The sequence below is a fragment of the Mustela nivalis genome (genome assembly GCF_964662115.1).
Source record: "Mustela nivalis genome assembly, chromosome: 7".
Taxonomy (NCBI): domain Eukaryota; kingdom Metazoa; phylum Chordata; class Mammalia; order Carnivora; family Mustelidae; genus Mustela; species Mustela nivalis.
The window spans coordinates 28,750,552-28,773,044 of record NC_139026.1 but is presented as its reverse complement, the minus strand read 5'-3'; the positions used below and the strand labels follow the sequence as shown (position 1 = coordinate 28,773,044).

The 22,493-nt window shown below is 38.2% G+C and overlaps 1 long non-coding RNA gene across 1 annotated transcript in view; it reads right to left on the bottom strand.

The window, feature by feature from the left end:
* Positions 1-22,493, bottom strand: part of LOC309869384 — an 88,353-nt gene that overhangs the window by 15,066 nt on the left and 50,794 nt on the right. The window contains exon 2 of the long non-coding RNA XR_014314147.1: positions 1,406-1,513. This is a non-coding gene — a long non-coding RNA (uncharacterized lncRNA). The remainder of the gene's footprint in view (positions 1-1,405; positions 1,514-22,493) is intronic.

The window sequence follows — 22,493 nt, the reverse complement described above, 5'->3', positions numbered from 1 at the left end:
CCCAACCCCCAAATACCCTAGTGACAAAGTGTTCCTGCAACATTTTAAGGCCACCCACCCATGACTAAACAATATAATAATAAAAAGGAAAATGGCTATGTGGGATTGGGGAAGAGAGAAGGGGAAAACAATAGGGGAAACATCAATATAAGGCAGATACACTAGAACACTCACACAAATGAGATGGAGAAAAGTAACAGCAAGATCAAAAGCAGTGGTAATTGCAAATGATTGGTAATAAGAGAAAATGGGAAAAAAATTGATACAAAGATAAGCAGCATGAAAAAAAGAAATTTTTTAAAAGCAAGAAACAGAAGACAATAAAACTTTGAACTATATGAGAAACTGTGAAATCACCAAACATAAAAGCACAGAGGAAAAACACTAAAGAGACGAGGCAAGAATGGCAGATGAAAGTGAACGGACTAAGAGATTAGTCTTGGAGTCGAAGGTTTAAGGCCCTTTTTTTTTTTTTTTAAATAATATATCAGAGTGTCACATCATTTTCTTTTGGATAATCAAGGGAGTATAAGGTTGCAATTTTTTCCTATTAAATGCAGTTGGGGCTACCCAGTATACTTAATGTGCAACTCATTTCTATGTTTTTCCTTCTGTAAAATCCGATGGTCTTCTTTGATATTTTATTCTTGCTTCATTGAAATAATTTTAACGATCTTTACTCCCTTGAGATGTTTCTGAACTTGCATCTGGAATTATGTGGATGTAGGGTGTCCCATACTGAACAATTATTTAGGGAATTTTTTTTTTTTTGTAGCATTGATTGTAACCATATTGAGAAGCCACACCTTAAGGATGTGTATTTAGGTGATTGTTGATATTCAAATAACCTCATAAGGTTATTTAAGAATAACCTTATGGTGTATATTTAGGTGATTGTTGATATTCAAATAACCTCATAATTCAAATGGGGTTTTCAAGGTATAAAACAATAACAAAAGCAATAGTAACAATGATAATACCTAACATGTATCTCACTTGATGTTTTAAAAAACACTTTAACATATATTACCTTATTCTATTCCATAAGCAATGGTGGTTGGTAACATCGGTCCATCTGACAGATGTGAACTTTGAGCTCCCAAAGTACTCAGTTAGTGAGTGCCTTGTCCTCTCACTCTAAATCTTGCAACAAATATCTTTTTATCAGTAATCTTCCTATTTTCTTTGAGAGGAGAAAGAGCTACTTTTTTGTTGTTTTTCCTAAGTCTAATAATGGAATGGTTAAGAGTTTGAAAATGGTGTTGACAAACTTGGAAGGAGTTGTCACTACCTCCCCTTTGATGGGAATTCCTATGGAGAAGGACTGCATCCTTCTCTGGAGTGACCTCAAATATGTTACAATTTTCTAGGCAGGTTGTGAAGGAATTTTTTGAGAAGTCCTTACCTTACAGGCTTTCCAACTACTTCTATGGCTTCTTATTCCATTTCCAGATTCTGTTGTGCATTGCCATGCTGAGAATATTACTTTCTTTGGTGACATCTATGAATACACCTGTAGATCAAAAACAACGAGGACTCCAATCCTTTTGAATGTCTTATCTGTACTAAGTACTATAAAGAACCCTATAGGACATATAGGGTTCTTTATAGTACCTCATAAGCAGAGGTACTTGCTTTCAAGAACCTTTCCATTTATAAATAATGGAGAGTATTGAAATTGTGACTAGAATAGGGTAACTGGGTGATGGGCATTAAGGAGGGCATAGGATATGATGAGTACAAGGTGTTATACACAACTGATGAATCCTTGAACATTACATCAAAAACTAATGATCTACCATATGTTGGCTAACTGAACTTGAATAAAAAAAGAAATTGTGATTAGAAAGACATCCATTTGGGCACCTGGGTGGATCAGGGCATATTGAGCCTCTGCCTTTGGCTCGGATCATGGTCTCAGGGTCCTGGGATCCAGCCCCGCATCTGGCTCTCTGCTCATCGGGGAGCCTGCTTCCCCCTCTCTCTCTTATTGCCTCTCTGCCTACTTGTGATGTCTCTCTGTCAAATAAATAAATAATATCTTAAAAAAAAAGACACCCATTCATTTATCTATTCAATAAATAATTATGTGGTGTCAACTATGTATCAAGTCCAATGTCCAGGCACAAGGATACAAGGCAGTCACCACCCTGTTCTCATGGGGTTTATAGCGTAAGGAAGTATGATAGGAATATTACTTTTGCTCCTATACTAGAGCAGCTATCCATAACTGCCTATCAATAATCCCAACTATTTCTCAGACTTAACTTTTTTCTATTTAAGATAAAAGTGATCTTATAGCAGCCTCTTTGGTCTATAGCTCCGCAACTTCTACCTATTAAATCTAGGACATTTACTTCTGGTTTTCAAAAAGGAGTATATAGCATCGCTTCTAACAACTTGTTTTCAACCTGAACAGAAAAAAAAAAAAAATGACCTAGTTCGTCAGATCTACCTAAAATGGAAAGGAACAGTGATGTAAACTGGTAGGCAAATGTCTAGCTAGTTCAACTTGATTTTCACGGATTCAGTGGCTTTTAGATCTGCAAGATTTAGTCCAGTGTTCAAACTTCGTAGACCAGAAAACTGCTGTGTAGATGGAAGATAAGGGGAGAGGCATGGAGATAAATTCAGAAAACTTCTCAGCAATCCAGGCAAGAGCATTTGTGACTCACCTTGTTGTCAGCTGAGAAATCTGAGAGAGGAGAAGGTTGAAATGAGAGATTATGGAGGTAAAATCTGCAGTAATTAGAAGTGATTGTGAGAAACAAAATAGAGAACATGAGACTACTCTGAGATTTTTGATCCTGGGGCCATTATCAGAAATATGGACCATGGAATGAGTAATGTTTTGAGAAGAATTTATAGGTGAGTGGAAAATACATTGCTGTGGGACTCAACAACTTAATATAAATAAGTCAGCAAGATGTTCTGGCTGAATCGAAGCAAGGGTTGTGAGGCCAGGGGCCCTACTCTCTGCCTCCTTGAGGTCCATAAGCATGGGTCAATAAGCATATGGGCTTTTGAAAGAGACAAATGGAGGACATGATAGAATTTCCTCCTCAGTCTTACCACTGGGACTGAATTTATTACTGACAGAGAGAGGGCAATCCAAGTCAATAAATAAAGAGACACAAAAAGAGGACACACGAAAAGAAGAAAAAAACCTTCATTACATCTGAAATACCAACTCAGCCCATGTGTGACCCTGGAGACTCTCAGGAGTATGGGTGCATAGAGGAGCTCTCTTGGGAGCTGGAGATCTTCCATTCGTGGATGGGGACAGAAACTAGAAAATGTAAATTATTATTATTATTAATGTAATTTTTTTCTGACAATAAGTAGATGAGCCTTGGGAAATCTGGGCTATAAATAACAAGAGCCTCTGAGATTTAAACTATTAAATCTACACATGAGGTATCAGACTAGAAATATAAACAATGAATTCCCTGTCCAATTGGACTGAGGTTTAACTTGACACATTTAAAGACATATGTTAATTAAAAGAGAAATTGATCGGGACGCCTGGGTGGCTCAGTTGGTTAAGCAGCTGCCTTCAGCTCAGGTCATGATCCCAGCGTCCTGGGATCGAGTCCCACATCGGGCTCCTTGCTCCGCAGGGAGCCTGCTTCTCCCTCTGACTCTGTCTGCCATTCTGTCTGCCTGTGCTCCCTCTCGCTCGCTCTCTGACAAATAAATAAATAAAATCTTTAAAAAAAAAAAAAAAAGAGAAATTGATCATCCATGGAAGCCCAAGATGGAGGGTACCAGTAATTTCCATTTATTGAGTGCTTGCTAAATGTGAGGGATTTTGTTAAATATTTTATAAAATTATCTTATTTGTCCTTAAAACAGTCCCCAAAGGTAGGTAATATTCTTTTTTATTTTTCGTACGAGGAAACAGAAGAGAGAGAAGAAAAGAAACTTACTCAAGGTTACTCAGAACTAAAATCCAAACCTAATCTATTACTGTTAAGGATTGTTCAAGAAGGAGGAAGGATAAGTCAACATATTTCAAATTGGCTTCCATCATGGTTCATGATGGAAGTAGTCAGAGTAGATAAGATGACCAATTCCTAATGTTTCCAAGCTCAAACATTCAACCAAAGTACTGTGAAAAAAAAAAAAAAAGAAAAGAAAAAAAATACATGCATTCCTAACTGTAAGATAATTATATTCTAGGCAGAAGTAAAATATATGCATGCACACTTATGTTAAATATAGGGCAGTAACACAAGAGTTAAATGAGTGTTACAGATTATAAGCATTATAAGATGTAAAGGCATTAAGGTATTAAGGTATTAAGGAGGTCAGGTTTGATTTAGGCTAGGGAGGACAACTTGGCATCCATAATGGAAAGTGCAGCTAACTCGAGGTCAGCTTTTCCAAAGACCAGGTATGTGATCACAAGCAGTCAGTTTGTATTTCCACCTCCACTGCAGCTTCCTCTGCTATAAAATGAAGGCTTTGTACAGGATTCATTAATTTATTCAGAACATCCACTTTAGGTGTCCACTATAATACACAGAACTAGGAATATCAAATAAATAAGATCCAGTTTTTGTTCTCAAGCAATTTACTGCCTAGGAGGGGAGATCTAAGTGCAAATAAATAACATTCTTCTAAAATGATAATCACTATGTGGTGGTTATGAACAAAGCATGAGAGACACCTAACTGCCCACGGGGAAGGGAACAGTCCACTTGAGACCGTATTTGGATAAATGTTGAACTGTGTTGCTGGGTGAATCAGGTAATGAGAAACTTCCGACACTGGAAAGAATTGTGTAGATCTTTGCTAATGTCTCTTGCAGCATTAATATTTCATATGTCTTTGCTTCTGCCTTGTTTGGAGGAGGAGGAAGGGAGTGAACAAATGTAGAGTAGGAGTATGAGTATGAATTAATGAAGAGAAGAGAGGAGTAAGTAAATGCCTGGGCTTCTTCAAACCCCTAATATGTGTTCAGTGTGGATGCTGTGAAGGAGAACACAAAAGAAAGAAGATAATTAAAACCTTTGCCACCTCTATATTTCAGACGAGATCGGGCGCGTTCAGGGTGGTATGGCCACCTCTATATTTCAATTCCACACAACGTCTTAAAGAAACTGCAGATATGGTATAATGGGATTGGTGCCCCTTGTCAACAATGAGTACTCCCCTCTAGAGGCGGTGGGTATAACGCTTAAGAACCGGAGCTTTGGGGTGCCTGGGTGGCTCAGTTGTTAAGCGTCTGCCCTCAGCTCAGGTCACAATCCCAGGGTCCTGGGATCGAGCCCCACATCGGACTCCCTACTCACTGGGAAGTCTGCTTCTCCTTCTCCTTCTCCTTCTCCCTCTCTCTGCTTGCCTCTCCCCCTGCTTCTGTGCTTTCTATCTCTTTCAAATTAAATAAAAAAATAAAATCTTAAAAAAAAAAAAAAAAGAACCATAGCTTTGAGGGGTCCTTGCATGGCTCAGTTGATTAGCTTTGGGCTCTTGATCTCACCTCAGGTCGTGATCTCAGGGTCATGGGATTGAGCCCTACCTTGAGCCTCATGTTGGGCTCCAAGCTCAGCAGGGAGTCTGCTGAAGATACTTTCTCTCTTTCTTCCTCTCCCTCCACCCCTCCCTCGCTTGCACTCTCTCTCTCACTCCCTCTCAAATAAATACATAAATAATTTCTTTTTTTAAGATTTTAGTTATTTATTTGAGAGGGAGCAAGAGAAAGCATAAGCAGGGCAGAGCGAGTGGGAGAAGTGGATTTTCCACTGAGCAGGGAACCCAATGTGGGGTTCAATTCCAGGACTCTGGGATCATGGCTTGAGCCAAAAGCAGGCACTTAATGAGCTGAGCCACCTAGGCACCCTGGTAAACAAAATCTAAAACAAAACAAAACAAAACAAAAAGAAGCAAACCTCTTTTGGGCCTTTGTCTTCTCATCTATAAAATGGGAATAATAACACTAGCTACTTCATGTTGTGAGAATTAAATGGGTTAAATATATAAAGGGCTTAGAGCTAGCCTGATGCACAAAAGCACCCAAGTATTAGCTGTCATTACCTCTTATTCTGTAGAGTACCTACCGTGAAGGATGAGGTGAGTCACTGGTGATATGTTTCCGCTGTGAGTAAGCTCAGGATGCTTCTTTATCTATCCTTCAGTAGGGATGGCTTAGAATACATTTATTTCTTCATGATACAAAGTCTGTTAAATTAGGCCCTATTCTAGGCACGGTGGATCATATGATAGGAAAAATAAGACTACAAGTCCACTATCACCAAACCAAGGCAGTTATATTTTAATTATCAAATGAATGCTTAAGAGTTCAGAGGAGGCAGATGTTACTTCCGCCCGAGACCTCCAGAGAACCCTTCCTGGGTGGCACTGAAAGTGTATAATGATAGACATCACTTCAAGGCTCTCACTCAGGCCTCTCCTCTGCTGGTTTGAGCACTCCCTTTGCATTCACAAGCCTTTCTCCCCCGACCCCCCCAAGTGCATTTAGAGCAAAGCCTGAGCCAGCCGACCCAGGATGCTGGAGGAGAGTCAAGGCTGGGAAAGTATCATGGACTGTGTTAGCAATCAACAGAAAAGATATTTTTAAACAAAAGAAGTTTTCCCAGCTTCCAAGAAAAGAAACAAAAGGCTCTTCTAAAATGAATCCTGGTAGAAACTGTTCTTGTTCCGCGACTTTTATGTCACATGGACAAGCCAGCACTTAGAAACGGTTATTTTCCTGTCGACATCACCGCACGGGTACTTCTCCTTAGAATGACATAAAAGCATTAGTGCTCAATCCCATGCACTGCTCACCCTCCAATGGCAGGGACTTTCGGAAACAATGAAGATATCTCCGCTTGCTCTCGCTCTCTCTTGATTATACTGCAGGCACAACCTGTGTGGGGAAACAATCTCCTGGATCATACTGAAGGTTCGCACAGATGGAACATTAGTGGGAGGAGCTGCCAGCAACTTCCCTGCCAACTTGTTAGTGCTGGAGACATTATCCTCTTGTTTTGCCAGTTTAATAGAGGATCAGTCGTAAAGATTCTCTGTAGGCTCAGCAACATAATTATTATCTATGGTCTCTGCATTAACTGTGAGAAAACATCATGGTCTGAATCTGCCTAATTTCAAATGCCAAGCTGTGCCCACATTCAGCCCACAATCGAACCTGAAAACTCACTATATCCTTAGCATTGTTACTGCTATCATGGCGGGTGTGAAGTCTATGTTTGGCCAAGCCATGATGTTTAACCATTGCTGTGCTGCTTCCGTATATAAAGGTTACCTCCTCTGTTCCCCAGACTCTTTCCAACACCAGCCCCCTTGTAATTCAGAATTAGTGAAAAGGTAAAAATCTGTGTCACATTTAGTTCTGGTACTCAGTCCAGAAGTGCCAAGCCCCTGAAAATTTGGAAAACAAACTTCTTAACAGATGGGCTACATAAAGTTTACAACATGTGCAGTGTGGGAGGTAGTATGGCTCTGGGCGAGAAACAGAAGACTGGAAATTTAGGAGCTCAGAGTTTTGAATTTGCTCTTGTTTTTTTGCCTGTAGGCATATCACATAAGCTCACAGCCTTCATTGTCTCACATGACCTGTTATCTTAACCTTATAAGCAAGTAATAAGAAATCAGGCAAAGTTTTTCCTAATATGACACAGGTCAAAATGCTTATTGCTACTACTAGGATTATGTGCAGTTGGTATCATGTTGTTATTAATATGTGGCTGCAGGATCTAGAAAAATCCACAATGTAATTTTAAAAGGAAAAGATCTCTTTCTTTGAGGGCAGGTATATACTTGGTAAGCAATCATTACCATGGGAAAGGATGTTGCCAGCGTTGGACAAATCATGACAAATGATTGGATTCTGACTTCTACTAATATCTTCTTCTTCTTCTTTTTTAAGTAGGTTCCATGCCCATATTGGGGCTTGAACTCATGACCCTGAGTTCAAGAGTCACAGGCTCTACTGACTTAGCCAGCCAGGTACCTCTGAAGTGATTTCTAAAGCTGATCTGCACTGCTCCTTTTATGTGGCCTCTGGAAACTAAAGAGATCTTAGAAAATGCTTAGAACCAAATTATTATGATAGGAATTTACCAACAGACCACTAACAAAGTTTCTCAAACATGGATGAGGGGGCCTGCTGATTGGGAATTTCTGGAAGCAGAGCAAAGAAATCAGTATTTGGAAAAAGTTTATTAAATGATTCCAATGACCAGTCATGATTGAGATCAGTCACCATTCATGAAAATATATGAATCATTAACAGAGTTTTTGAGTTAATCGAGGTTGACTGAAATTCCGAAGCCAGCAGGAAATATAGGAGTTGTCATTTAAGAGGATGGAGGACTGGCTTAGGAGAAGATGGGAGAAACATGAATATCAAGAAGAGGAATCCATGGGTTAGCCTACTGGGAAGTAGAAAGGAAGTTGCAGAATCATTGTCCTGACCTCAAAGGCAGAATGTGAAATTCAGCAGTGTGAGGAGAGAAAGATCTCTTCACACATTCTCAATGTACATGCCACCTCTATGTAGAACTTATATTCTGCTTCTATATTTGCAGTCTCCCATTTCTAATCCATCGTCCAGCATGAATTTAGAATGCTCTCTCAAGAATACAGATTTGAACCATGATACTACCCCCTTTAAAGCACTTCAGTGGCACCCATTTCTCTCAGGATCGAAGATCAAGCCTTGTCCTTCATAAGCAGAATTTGGTATACTTCTGTAACCAAACTTTGCTTCTTTTTCCTATTGCTGACCACCTTGTGGGCATACTGAGTTTTTGTCACTCTTAGGACCCACCAAATTCCTTCCCACCTGGGGGTCTCCACACACATTGACCTTTTTAAATGGCAACATTTAAAACTATTTTCCTCCATATCCTCCCTCCCCCTACTATTCACCTGGCAGATTTCTGGCCACCTACACTACACGTGAGAGTCCACTTATTCAAGGAGGGCTCCTCTGACCACCCAGTCTAAATTAGGTCCCCTCATTATATGACATGAGACCCTATATTTTCTTGATAGCATTACCATAATCTAGAACTTAATGTTTACTTGCTTGACTATGTAAATTCTACAGTGGAACGAGAGCTTTATCATGACAGTCTGTTTTGTTCATTACTATGTGTATTGTGTCTATCACAGTGCCTAGAATGTAGTATGTTCTCAAAAAATAATTGTTGAAGTAATGAATGAGCACATCATAGATGTTCAGAGACCGAAGAAAATTAGGACAAAGAAGGATGATTTTCCTTATTAAGGCCTTTAGTGTACCATGTATACTGCCACAAAACTATCTAATGGTATTGTTCTAAGCATTATGGGAGACCCAGAGATGAATCATGTGGTTGGAAAAGACATATGTAAGCAAAGATATATAAAAATTGGCAGAGTGAAGTGAGTTGTTTGACAGAGGCACAACATCCAGGAGGAATAATTGATTTTGTTTTATAGATCCAGGCAAGATTGGCCAACAAAGGAACCTTTAAACTGGGCCTGAAAACTACACAGGATTTCTAGGAGTAGAATGTAGTGAACATTGAGGTTTCTGACCTCTGTTATATTTCCTTTCTATTCTGTTAGGTGAGAGGCTTATTAGGGAAAAGCAAAACAAAATAAAAGTTGTTAGCCCACCAACCATAGTTGATTGGATTTGAATTGATACACTGACCTAAGAAAGTCAGTCAAATTTAGACTGACTCTAAGATAGTCAGTCAAATCTCTTCCTGAGATTTATAGTTGAGACCAAACTTCCTGGTGGCTAGTGGCAGATGCTGGACCTATTAAACTAAAGTTTAAGATGACTGTACTATTTTCCTGTATTCACAGAGAGACAAGGAAGGCTGGTCTAGGTGTAAAGAGAAGAGGGAAGAATATGTAAGAGGTAAGATTGAAAGAAAAAGAAACAAAGAGAAGAGAAGAGACTGACTGCTATGGTTCTCTGTAATTTTCCAGATTCTATTTCTATTGGCCAGTGAGTCCCTACTTTATCTCCTTTAATAAGCTAGAGTTAATGTGTTTATATTATTCCAACTATAGAGAGCTTTAATGAAGACAGATGAAAAAGTGAGGAAGGAAATTACAAACAGAGGAAAAACGATGATCTTCATGTTTCCCTATTTCACTGATCCCATTTTTGAATACCAGGAAGATGAATAAGTTATTGACAAAAATATGGTGACTTAAATAGCAATTATGGAAAGATAAAAATTTAAATGCAAAATAACATGTGACTTACATTTCCTAGTAGAAATCAGTATGAAAAGGTGGAGAAAGCACTGGAATTGAGGTCATACATGCCAACTGGGTTGCAGTCTTTGCTTTGCTATTGACTGGTTATATAATGCTCATAAGTTACTTGATGTCTCTAGGCCTCAGCTGATAAAAGACAAATGTATGTGATGACTATGGGCCCATCTAATTTGAAAGACATAACAGATAGCAACCAAAAGCATTTTCACTCTCTGGCAATTTCTAGTTTCTCTACTTTCTTTTGTACTCTGAAATTGAGTGCTTGCCCTGATCTCAGGTCTTGTTAGGGGCTGAGACACCAACATGCATAATGCATGGCTGCCTTCCTAGAAGCTATTGCAGGAAGAAATAAATGGCGTAAGAGAGGCGTAACGATGAGTTACTATAAAAAAGAGATTTTTAGGGGCGCCTGGGTGGCTCAGTGGGTTAAGCCGCTGCCTTCGGCTCAGGTCATGATCTCAGGGTCCTGGGATCGAGTCCCGCATCGGGCTCTCTGCTCAGCAGGGAGCCTGCTTCCTCCTCTCTCTCTCTCTGCCTGCCTCTCTGCCTACTTGTGATCTCTGTCTGTCAAATAAATAAATAAAATCTTTAAAAAAAAAAAAAAAAAAAAAAGAGATTTTTATAATGATATGGACAACATTCCAAAGAATTGTTTTATTTTGCTTGGGCTCAGGATGTGTGGTGTGAAAGGATTTAGAGAGGAGGCAACATTTGAACTAGACCATAAGAGAGGGGCATTCCACACTGAGAAAAAGATGTGGGCATGTGCCATTTATTAAGTCACACCCCCTGGATCTAAACTCACCCTTCATTGCCTGCTCACCCTTCATTGTCTACACCAATGGAGATGGTCTCTTTTGTAATTTTTCTTTGCCAGCTAGAGGGATGTTAAGCTTTGTCATTTGTGGGTGCTGGAGAGAAACTGCAAGAGGAGAGCATTTTGCTTCCTAGTTCCAGGGTGTTTTCTGAATAAGTACAATCAACTTTCCCAGCTTTTGGCTCCTGCAGTGCACGGCAGCCAGCAACACCCAGAAGCCAGCAACACTCAGTGGCCAGTGGCTGCCCCCAGGAACCTTAGATCATTGCAGAGCAAAGTGCCTCTGATGAGACATCTCCCCATGAATAACTTTCCTAGTAAGTTCCAGAGAGTGAGTTTTTCAACAATTCCAACTGGCATTGTTCCAGTGTAGTGCTATGGTGTCTTCTCTGCCATCCGTGAGCCATGGCTGTGTCCTCCCTAATGAGGTCTGGATCTCAGGCTCAAGGGGAGGTAGACCTCACTTGTATGCTCTATCTCAGCCCTGGAAAGGATGACTGCTCTATATGTTGCTTTTCCTAAATTCATTTGAATTCACTTTACTACTTTCTAGCTAATCCTTCATCATTCTAATCTCCTGTTGTCATTAGTAATTCTTCATGTTAAACTTTTAAACTCCCTGTTCAAATTTCTCTTTCTTCATGGGACCCTTCCTGATGCCAGGCAAAAACAGAGAGGCTTCAGAACATGCAGCATATTCAGGAAAGAACGAAGAGAGGAGTCCTAGTGAAGTGCAGCTGGTGGATAGAAGAGCAGGAGGTTACTGGCCTGGTAGCCTAGGGCTAGAGGATGAAGAGGTGTGAATGCCATAGTATGAATATCAAGCTGGGTGGACAAAATGGGGTGATCCACTTGGTCCTGGGTGTATTCTGATCTGTTTGTTAGCTTCTGCACAGCAAAGAAAATAGTTAACAAAACTAAAAGGCAACCTACAGAATGGGAGAAGATACTTGAAAATGGCATATCAATAAAGGGTTAGTATCCAAGATCTATAAAGAACTTAACAAACTCAACACCCAAAAAACAAATAATACTATCAAGAAATGGGCAGAAGACACGAATAGACATTTCTGCAAAGAGGACATACAAATGGCCAACAGACACATGAAACACACTTGGCATCAGCGAAATACAAATCAAAAGCACAGTGAGATACCACCTCATACAGGTCAGAATGGCTGAAATTAACAGCATGAGAAACAACAGGTGTTGGTGAGGATGTGGTGAAGGGGGAACCCTTTTACACTTTTGGTGGGAATCCAAACTGGTATAGCCACTCTGGAAAACAGTATGGAGGTTCCTCAAGAAGTTAAAAATAGAGCCACCCTATCACCCAGCAATTGCACTACTAGGTATTTAGTAGACACAATGATACAATTGTAGTGATCCAAAGGGGCACCTGCATCCCAGTGTTTATAGCAGCAATGTCCCCAACAGTCAAACTATGGAAAGAGCTGAGATATCCATCGACAGATGAATGGATAAAGAAGATGTGGTATATAAGTACAATGGGATAATACTCAGCCATCAGAAAGGATGAACACTTAGCATTTACATCGATGTGGATGAAAGTGGAAGGATTTTTGCTGAGTGAAATAAGTCAGTCAGAGAAAAGACAATTATCATATGGTTTCACTCATATGTGGAATATAAGAAACAGCACAGAGGATCATAGGAGAAGGGGGGGAAACGGAATGGGAAGAAATCAGAGAGAAACAAAGTACGAGAGACTTAACTATAGGAAACAAACTGAAGGTTGCTGGAGGGGATAGGGTAATTGGGTGATGGGCATCAAGGAGGTTACATGATATGATGGGCACTGGGTATTATATGCAACTGAGGAATTATTGAGAACTACATCTGAAGCTAATGATGTACTACATGTTGGCTAATTGAACTTAAATTTAAAAAAAGAAATAAAAAAAACCCACAAGAGTATCAAGATGGGAGTGACACATTTGCTTCTGTGTTTTAGATGAAGTAACCGAAAGCAGTGTGGAGGACGAATTATAGAGAGCAGAATCTGGTGGCAAGGTGATCCTTCTTTTTGCAGTGAAGGTATTATTACAATCCATGAAACATAAGAAGGGACTGAATGAAGGCCCTGACAGTGTCAGGAAGAGAGAGAGGGGAAAGAACCCAAAGAATACAGATTTGACAAAACTTGATGACCACTTTGATGGGGAGATGTAGAATATTTTTTCTTGCTGACTTCCTAGAATTGAGATTTCCCATTTCGGATGACTAAAGGGATGGTGATTCTGTAACTGAGACAGTAAGTTACTAGGACCAACAGGTTTGGGGGAGCATAAAAGAAATACTTTTCTGTTTGTTTGGTTTATACTGATATTAAAGAGATTATTATATTTGAGACTAGGGGAAAAAAACGGTTATTACTCCAGCTGCTTCAAAGATACAACTGGTTCTGTGATCAGCTGAGTAGTTATTGACCCAGTTTCTAAAGGTTTAAAAGACTGAAGTGAGGTTTCTCCCCCTGAAGTAAGTCTGTTCCTTGAACCTATTTTCCCCATGAATTTGCTGCTTTGGATTACTCCGTAGGGTTTTGGAATTTCTTCTTGAAACATCTTACAGATGATAAACCCCTAAAATATAGAAGGCAGTAAGCACTTTTATATTTTAATGGTGCAGAATAAACAGGAGAGTGCCAACAAATAAAGGGTCCGCACTAACACCCCTTCTCAGCTAAATATGCAGGCTTTGGATCTTGTCTCACATCACTTACAATAAGCAGTTCTCTGGGGTGTATTCATTCAGCTAGCTGTCTGCCTTTCCAGAAGGCTGTGTTCATTCCCTGAGTACCTTGGTAATGACCGGATAAACCACGGTAGTCTTTAGGGGATCGAAGATCTGGAGGAGAGTGCTCAGCGAGAACAGTGGGTGTGCACAGGCTGCTGCAGATGACGCTGGAATGCTGCGCTCGCAGGGCTGACAAATCCACTTGTGCCACCCAGGGGTGGGGAGGGGTGCTGGATGCAGCCAGTTCCCTGGTTCCCGCAGGTGGGCAGCTGACAGGCAAGCAAAGAAGCCTTGAGAAACTGGCTTAGGGTATGAGCATCAGGCAATTATGGAACTGCAAGCCAGCAGCTGCCTCTGGAACATACCAACGTAGGGTGTGTGGAGCTTCCTTAGAATGCCATTTTCTGTGATGCATCAGGAATGTATAAGCACGCGGCTTCTGGTACATTAATATGATTTCACTTCAGAAAAGTAATTGTAGTAAGTTGTACGAGAATGGCTTAACATTCTTGTATTTAACTGCTTAATTACTTAGCTCTTAATTCTTATAAAAAGCATATAGGTGCATGTACACAGACACACACAAACTTGGGGGAAAAACACAAATTTTAAAGTGGCAATTATTAAAGACAGGAAAAGATTCACCCTCCTGTAATGAGGTGAACATGATCCTAATGTGTGTTATCTTTTCTCTGCAAAATAGAATGAAAACAAGTGATGTATAATATGCTTGATTTCACTGTTTATTAAGATGGGAGTGGTGTGTTACCAATCTGATTACTTTTTTTGCTTTAGTGCTGTCTGTACAATCAGTTCTGCTTCTGTGTGTGTGTGTGTATGTGTGTGTATAGGCACGACTAAAAGTGGGGCGCAATGAACTTTTCTGGTAGTCAGAGCAAAACCTTTTAAGACTATTTTTTTTTTTAAAAGACTGCATAAGGGGGTTTGAAGTAAGCTATGCTTTTGCCATCCGTCTTCCCTGAGACTTCAATTGCTGAAGGCCACACCTAGAATTCCAATGAAAGGAATTTGAGGAAGAATTCAGTGTAGGCCCATCTCACGTAGGTTGTCAGTTCACAGAGAGTTACTCCCTTGTTTTATTTTGACAGTTGTGATTTCTTGCTCTATCATGATACCATGCCATTTTTGTTATTTCTTCAAACACTTACTTTAGAGGACCTATTTAGATGTAGAATGGAGGGTCCCTGGCATCTTTGGCCCCATCCCCATATACCTCAGTTTTTTTTGGGGGGGGGTAACACCCTCATTCTCAATCTGAATAGCTTCTGTGGATTAGGAAACCTAGACACAACCCACTCAATCCCCTTGGAAATCCAAAGGCCAAGATTTTTCTCTAATTCCCTGATAACACCAAATGATTAAACCCTGCCAGACTCGGAGCTTGCTTCTAGGACTGTGAATGAATGTAGAGCAAGGAACACAGGGGCCAGAAACATACTCTCTTCTCTGTGGTGATGTATAGGGCAGACTATTCTTGCCATGTGACATTTTATGTTTTTCTGTTACTTGTCTCCCAGAGCTGCCTGGGTCCACTCATTCCCAAGTCTGATCTTCTGAGAACTGGTCCCAAATTTATATAGTCCAAAGCAACATGTGTACTAGTTATCTATTGTTGCATAACTAGTTACTCTAAAACTCAGTAGCTTAGAATAGCAATCCTCTGTGATCTCCATATCTATGGGTCCGGAATCAGAGCAAACATATTTGTTTCCTAGGACTGCTGTAATAAAATACCTCAAGCTAGTGGCTTACAACAACAGAAATGTATTCTCTCATAGTTCTGGAAGCTAGACATCCAAGATCAAGGTGTTGGCAGGGCCATGCTTCATTTAAAACCTAAAGAGAAAGGGCGCCTGGCTGGCTCAGTCGGTTAAGCTTCCAACTCTTGGTTTTGGCTCAGGTCATAATCTCATGGGTCCTGGGATCAGGTCCCACGTTGGGCTCCGTACTCAGCTTGAAGATTCTCTCACTCCCTCTTCCTCTGCCCCTCCCCCTCCATGCTTACTCTATCTCCTTCTCTCTCTCAAATCAATAAATCTTAAAGATAAAAAAAATCTAAAGAGGACTCCTTTTTGCCTTTTTCCTGGCTTCTGGTGGTTGCTGGCAATTTCTGGGGTTCCTTGGCTTCAGGGGCATCTCTCCTTGTCTCTGCCTTAGTCCTCACATGTCATTCTTTCTGCGTCATTCTGTCTTTACAGATCATCGTTTCATAAGGATACCAGCCCTATTGGATGAGGGGCCCGCCTTCAATTGGATTTCATCTTAACTGGTTATATCTGCAATGACCCTATTTCCAAATAAGGTCACCTTCTGAGGCATTGGGGGTTAGGATTTAATTTTTTTTTTTTAAGATTTTATCCATTTATTTGACAGACAGAGATTATAAGTAGGCAGAGAGGCCGTCACAGAGGGGAGGAAGCAGGCTCCCCGCCGAGCAGACAGCCTGATGCGGATCCCAGGACCCCGGGGATCATGACCCGAGCCGAGGGCAGTGGCTTTAACCCACTGAGCCACCCAGGCACCCCTGGGATTTAAATTTTTTGCAGGGAACTCAATTCAACCCATAAGAGCAAGCGGTAAGAAAATGAGAGCACCTAAGACAGAAGCCACAGTCTTTGGGTAACTTGGTCTCAGGACTGAAATCCTATCACCTCAGCTGCATTCTATATACTAAATGCAGGTCATTGAATTCAGCCCCACTCAGGAAACAGGATTACAGGGGACATGGATACCAGAAGCTGAAGATCACTCGAGGCCATCTCAGAGCCTGACTACATGGTTTTGGTTTTGTTTTCAACTTCTATAAAAATGGTATTTTATTGTATACATCTTTTGAGACTTGAGATTTTTATTCATTCAATATATTATTTCTAAGATTCATCTCTTTTATGTGTATTTATAATTAACTGGTTATAAGCAAATTGTGTTTGTTATTGTTATTGATTATAAATAAACTGTCCACCTACTATGATGGACATTTAGATTGTTTCCAATATTCTGAAAATCTTTGTTCTTAACAACATTCTTAACATTAGCATAATTATTTATTACTTTTACCCCACTACATATAAAATTCTATCAAAACTAGTAAAAGTTAATATTTCTTTATAGGTCTACTTGTCCATAGAACTGATTCTGTCATGGACCTGCAGTCAAGAAACTGCATTCCCAAGACATGTAAAATAATTCTCTCTGTGTGGCTATGACATCAACGTAATAGATGGCTAAGTTCATTTATTTCCATTTGTCTTCAGTTTTCAGGATTTGCTTTTTTTCTTTATCATTTATATTATTTTTGGAAGACGTCAAAATTTTTACAATTCCAAAGTTGAATTACACACAGTAAAGTATAGTAAGAGAAGCCTTCCTTCTATTCTAATTACTCGCCTTTATCCTCCCCTGCCCTTACAGGTAACCATTTTAGTTTGGGTTTCACTGGTTGGAAAACCCTTTGCAAAGTTTTCTCACACATTCTGTTATCCATGTTTTTATTCAGTGTATCTTCTGATAAACTTTTGATAAGGTTTCCAATTATACTGATATCAGATTTATCAGTCTTATCATTTATGTTTATTACCTCTTTTGTTCTGTGTAAGAAACGTTTGTCTGCTCCAAAGCAGTGCAGATATTAGACCCGTAGATGAATGAAACCAAGAGGCTTCACTACCAGTTACTTGAGTTAAAGGAATTTTAAAGAATATAAATTCAGAGAGAAGGAAAGCAGTGCTCAGAATGATGGCCAGAAATGCAAGAATAAATAATAGCAAATAAAATGGCCAATAGATATGTAACGTTAACAAACATTGCTATATAAAACATGAATAATTTCTAGTTTGTAGGGTAAAAATGAAAACTAAAGTAATGAAAAGAATATTATGTGAACATACAGGGAGTTGATCAGCTTTATACTATCCTAACATCTTTATATTGTGGCATAGGGATAAAACACTAACTTTTGACTTTGTTGAATTTAATATTAAAAAAAGGCTGAAAAATAAAATGTAAATTTCAACAGTTTTTTTGAAGTTCTAAAATAAAAAAGTATGTACTCTAACAACAGTGGAAGATTTGAAAATCAAGCAGTACACTTTTAAATAACCCACTGGGCAAAGAAAAAAATCACACTGAAATATTTTGAGCTGAATAAAATAAAAATATGACATCAGGACACGCAGAGGAAAACTGATAGACCAAAATAAATTAAGCCTCCATCTCAAGGAGTCAGGAAAAGAACAGAAAAACAACTGCCCTCCTCACAAAAATGAAAACTCAAGACCAGTAACAACAACACCCCCCCCGAAAAAACAGAAGACAGAAAATAATGAAGATAAAAGTATAAATTGATGAAATAAAAACAAGTGTATGTTAGAGTACAAAAAGTAAGTATTTGGTTCTTTGAGAAGATTAATAATCTTTTTAGTACATCTAATAATACATAAAATGATCATTTTAATACATCTATTGTTTTGTTTAGGCATAACTATTTGTTTTAGTGGTTGCCCTATGGGTTGTAACATATAAAGTTTTTACAATCTACTTAGAGTTAGTAATTGTAATGCTTTGGGAAGAAATGTAGAAAATAGCCATCTTTTTAAAGATTTTTAATTTATTTTTGTTTGAGAGGGACAGACAGCAAGTGAGCAAGCACAAGCAGGGGGTGGGGCAGAGAAAGAGGGAGAAACAGACTCTCTGCGGAGCAAGGATTCCAGACAAGGGAGGATCAATCCCAGGATGCTGGGATTATGACCTGAACCGAAGGCAGATACTTAACCAACTGAGCCACCCATGCACCCTCAAAATTTGTAGTTTTAAGGGACCATTTTCTTCTACCCTTGTTTATGTTATAGTTGTCCTGCATGCCTTATTTAATACACAAAATAATTTTTATGATTACACTTTAAATAGCTCCATGTATGTTAAAGAAGTTAAAAGAAAAATATTCTTTTCTATTTTGCAGACATTTAGCACTTCTGATGTTCTTCATTCCTTCCTGATGTTCCAAATGTCCATCATTTTCTTTCAAGTATGGAATTTTGAACATTATAGCACAACTTTGCTGGTCACTGTCATTCTATGTGTGTGTGTGTGTGTGTTGTGTGTGTGTGCTTACTTTCATATGAAAATATCTTTGTTTAACTATTATTCTTAAAGAATATTATCACTTAATAAAGAATTTTGGATTGTTATTATTTTCCCATGTGTCCCATAGTTATTTCACTTTCTTCTGGCTTCCATAGGTTTTTATTAAGAAGTCAGGAGGTATTCAAATAGTTGTTTCTCTGCATCTAGAGTGTTATTTTTCTCTGGTGACTTTCAAGACGTTCTCCTTGCCTTTAGTTTTCAGCAGGTTGATAATCTTATGATGGGGCATAGTTTTCTTTGTATTTTTTCCCTGATTATGATTTGTTGAATTTCTTAATCTGTAAATCTGTTTCTCCCCCACTTTGAAAAAATTTTAGTTGTTCTTCAATATTTGTTCTGTCATCTTCTTTTTCTTCTGTGACTCCAATTACACATGTATTAGATCATCAGTTAATATCTCACAATCACTGAAGTTCTCTAATTTTCTTTTTTCAAATGTTTCTCTTTGTGCTCTTTGGGTTGAACATTTTCTATTAACATATCTTCATATTCACTAACTCTTTCTTCTGTCATCCTCACTCTGTTACTAATTCAATCCAATTAATATTTTATTTCTGATATTGTTTTTCAAGTTCTACAGTTACCACTTTTAATATATATTTTTCTTTTTCTCTGCAGAGATTGCTTCATTACAAGCATATTTTCTTTACTTCATTGAACATAGAGATAAGGCTGTTTGAATCCTTGCTTGATAATTCCAAAATGTGGACCATCTCAGGATTACCTTTCTTTTTGAGAATGGATTATACTTCCCTACATAATCCAATGTCAAATAATTTTAGATTATGCATAGACATTGTGACTTTTATGGGGACTTTGGATTGTGTTATATATTCTTCCACATAACATCGAGGTTTTTGTCTTAGTGGGCAATTAACTTGCTAGGTCCCAAACTACAAACTTTATTTTGTAGATAAAAACTCAAGTATCAGTTCATTAAAAAGAAAACTTTAGTTAGATTGCTTTCAATCTGTCTTGTGCATGCATAGTTCATTGGGTAGTCAGATAACTGGGTAAATTTATAAACAGAATTTGAAACCACCTGATTAGAGCTCTCCTTTCTGGGATTTCCTCCTCGATTTCTAAGATTTCTTTTTGCCCCATACTCTATCCTCTGAACCTTCGGGCCAGAAAGACTGCAAGGTTTTCCAACAGTATTTCAATGCTAAATACCATTAAAAGAGGCAACTTACTTTTTGTGATCCATTCTTCCAAGTTTCAATTTCCCTCCAGAGTCTGTCTCTTTTGTACCCTATAGTCTATAGTGCTTCTAGGTCATATTTTAAAAACTATTTTGTCTAGGACTTGAAGTGTTACCTTTAATAAGGTCAAGTAATGTAGAAACTTATTCAACCATCTCAGGATATCACTGCATGTATTCTTCAACTGAGATACTGAGCAAAACTTTTGATAATATTCTGACACCAGATTATACAATTCAATAGAAGATTGCTATTCTTATGAACTAAGAAGGTCGACAATAATTGGATCATCCACTGATCTTTTCTTTTTCTTTTTTTTTTTTAAGTTTAGGATTTGTTATTTTGTACTTTTTCCTCTTTTCTACAACCCTGGGCAAGAGGAAGGCTGTTACCAACCACCTTTTGGGTTTTCCATATCCTGGAAATGGGAACCAAGATAATTTGACATGTGTTTGAAAATGGAGGGAAAAATATATTGATCAAGGTCCTAAAGGAATGTAGTATGTGAAATTAAATAAAATAATTTTATGCCAACTAAGGTACTTAATTTTTCTCTTACCGATTCCAACTATATTCTGGACTTTTGTGCTATATCAGATAAAAGAACCCAAGATAAATAGAGAATATTTAAGTTAACTAAGTTTGACTTTATTGACAAGTATGTTTTTTTCTCTAAGTTCTATGTTTACTTTCTTTCCCAGAGAGAAGCTTCTTTAATTATAAAAGCCTACCTCCTGAACCTACCTAACTGTATTAACCTAGTAGTTTTACTGTTAGAAGGAAAGACAAAAGAAATTTAAAAAAAAGAAAGCTAGAAATATTTGCTACAAACTCTCCTTACTCTGTTCTTATTGAAATGTATTCTTGAATAAATTTTATTCAAAATCTAAGATGATAAGAGTTTACTGAGCTTTGTAGTGGAACATAATAAAAAAAAAATGAAACCCCCAAATCCTTTACTACTAGCAGCACTGTTGTCAAAACTGTTCTACAATAACAGCAAGTTTTTAGGGGAAAATGTATTCCCAGCAGTGGGCTAGTATTTTCCACAGGAAACAGTGGTTCAGGACTCATACTAATTTTGTCCATGGGAATTTAAAACAAGACACATTTTCGTGGTTTAGGTTACACATAGTCATTTTGGGAGCCAAAAACACTACTTTAATATCCCCCAAAGAACTGTGATTTGAAAGTATCTTTTTTCTCAGGGCAGATACAGTTGTGAAAAGAGTATTGCTTTTTTTAAAGAAGTGAAAATTCTAACTAAAATGAACATGAACACACCAAGTTCCTTTAGAACTGTTCTAAAGGGAAATACTCTATTCTAATTAATCTTTCATATAAATTATTTTACTGTTACTCTTTAGTGAAGCTGAGTATTTATGTAACTTCGGAATAATAAATACCTATGATAAATGAGAGCTGTTATACATTATTTTCTTAAGAAGCTGAATGTCTTTGAACAGTACAGTTAAAAAAAATGTAGGTTTCTAAAACAATTCCAAGCTTTTATGTTTTTGGAATCCTGTCCATAATTTTCTTGACAGTTATAATAAAAATATCATTAATATTTCAGCTTAATGATACAGTGCTCTGGAACAGAATTACAATAGAACAAAATTCCATCTGAAGAGCTGTACTGTACCCCATAATCATGCTAAATGAATTCATTATGATTAGTTTTATGAGCTTCAGACATGAAATTAGAGTTTGGGTCATGTTAAAAAAAGAAAGCATTTTTTTTCTTTTAAAATATTATTTATTCATTTCTGCTATTGTTATCACTTCTAGGTTCACTTCAGAAAATTCTTAATTGTTATCACAGTGATGGTGTGAATATGTTTTCTAGTTTCTTCTCAGGGAAGGTATTAGAATAAGGAGATTTCGGAATTAATTTCGTAATTGGTTTGTAATTAATCTGGCAAGTAATTTATAAGTAATCTTGTAAATAAGTAATGTCTCAGAATCTCTGTCACTTGCTATTCTAATAAAACTACAAAATTCAGATGGGTCTTATCTCAATACTATTTCCCACAGTATGTTTCATTTCTCTTAATCCCTTCTATTGTAGTGCATACCAGGAAAGTCAGAATAAAAGGATCTATTTCATGGAGAAGTCAAGAGACAATTAGCAGGTCTGGAACTTTTTGTATGCACCCAAGACAATGATCCAGCTCAGGGGAGACCAACAACTACGACCCAGTCCACTCCCTACTCAGCAGACAGAAAATTTTCTAGATAATTATACAAGTTGAGGAGAAGGTAAGATGGTGTTGGTTGAGGCAGCAGAAGTAATAGAAATA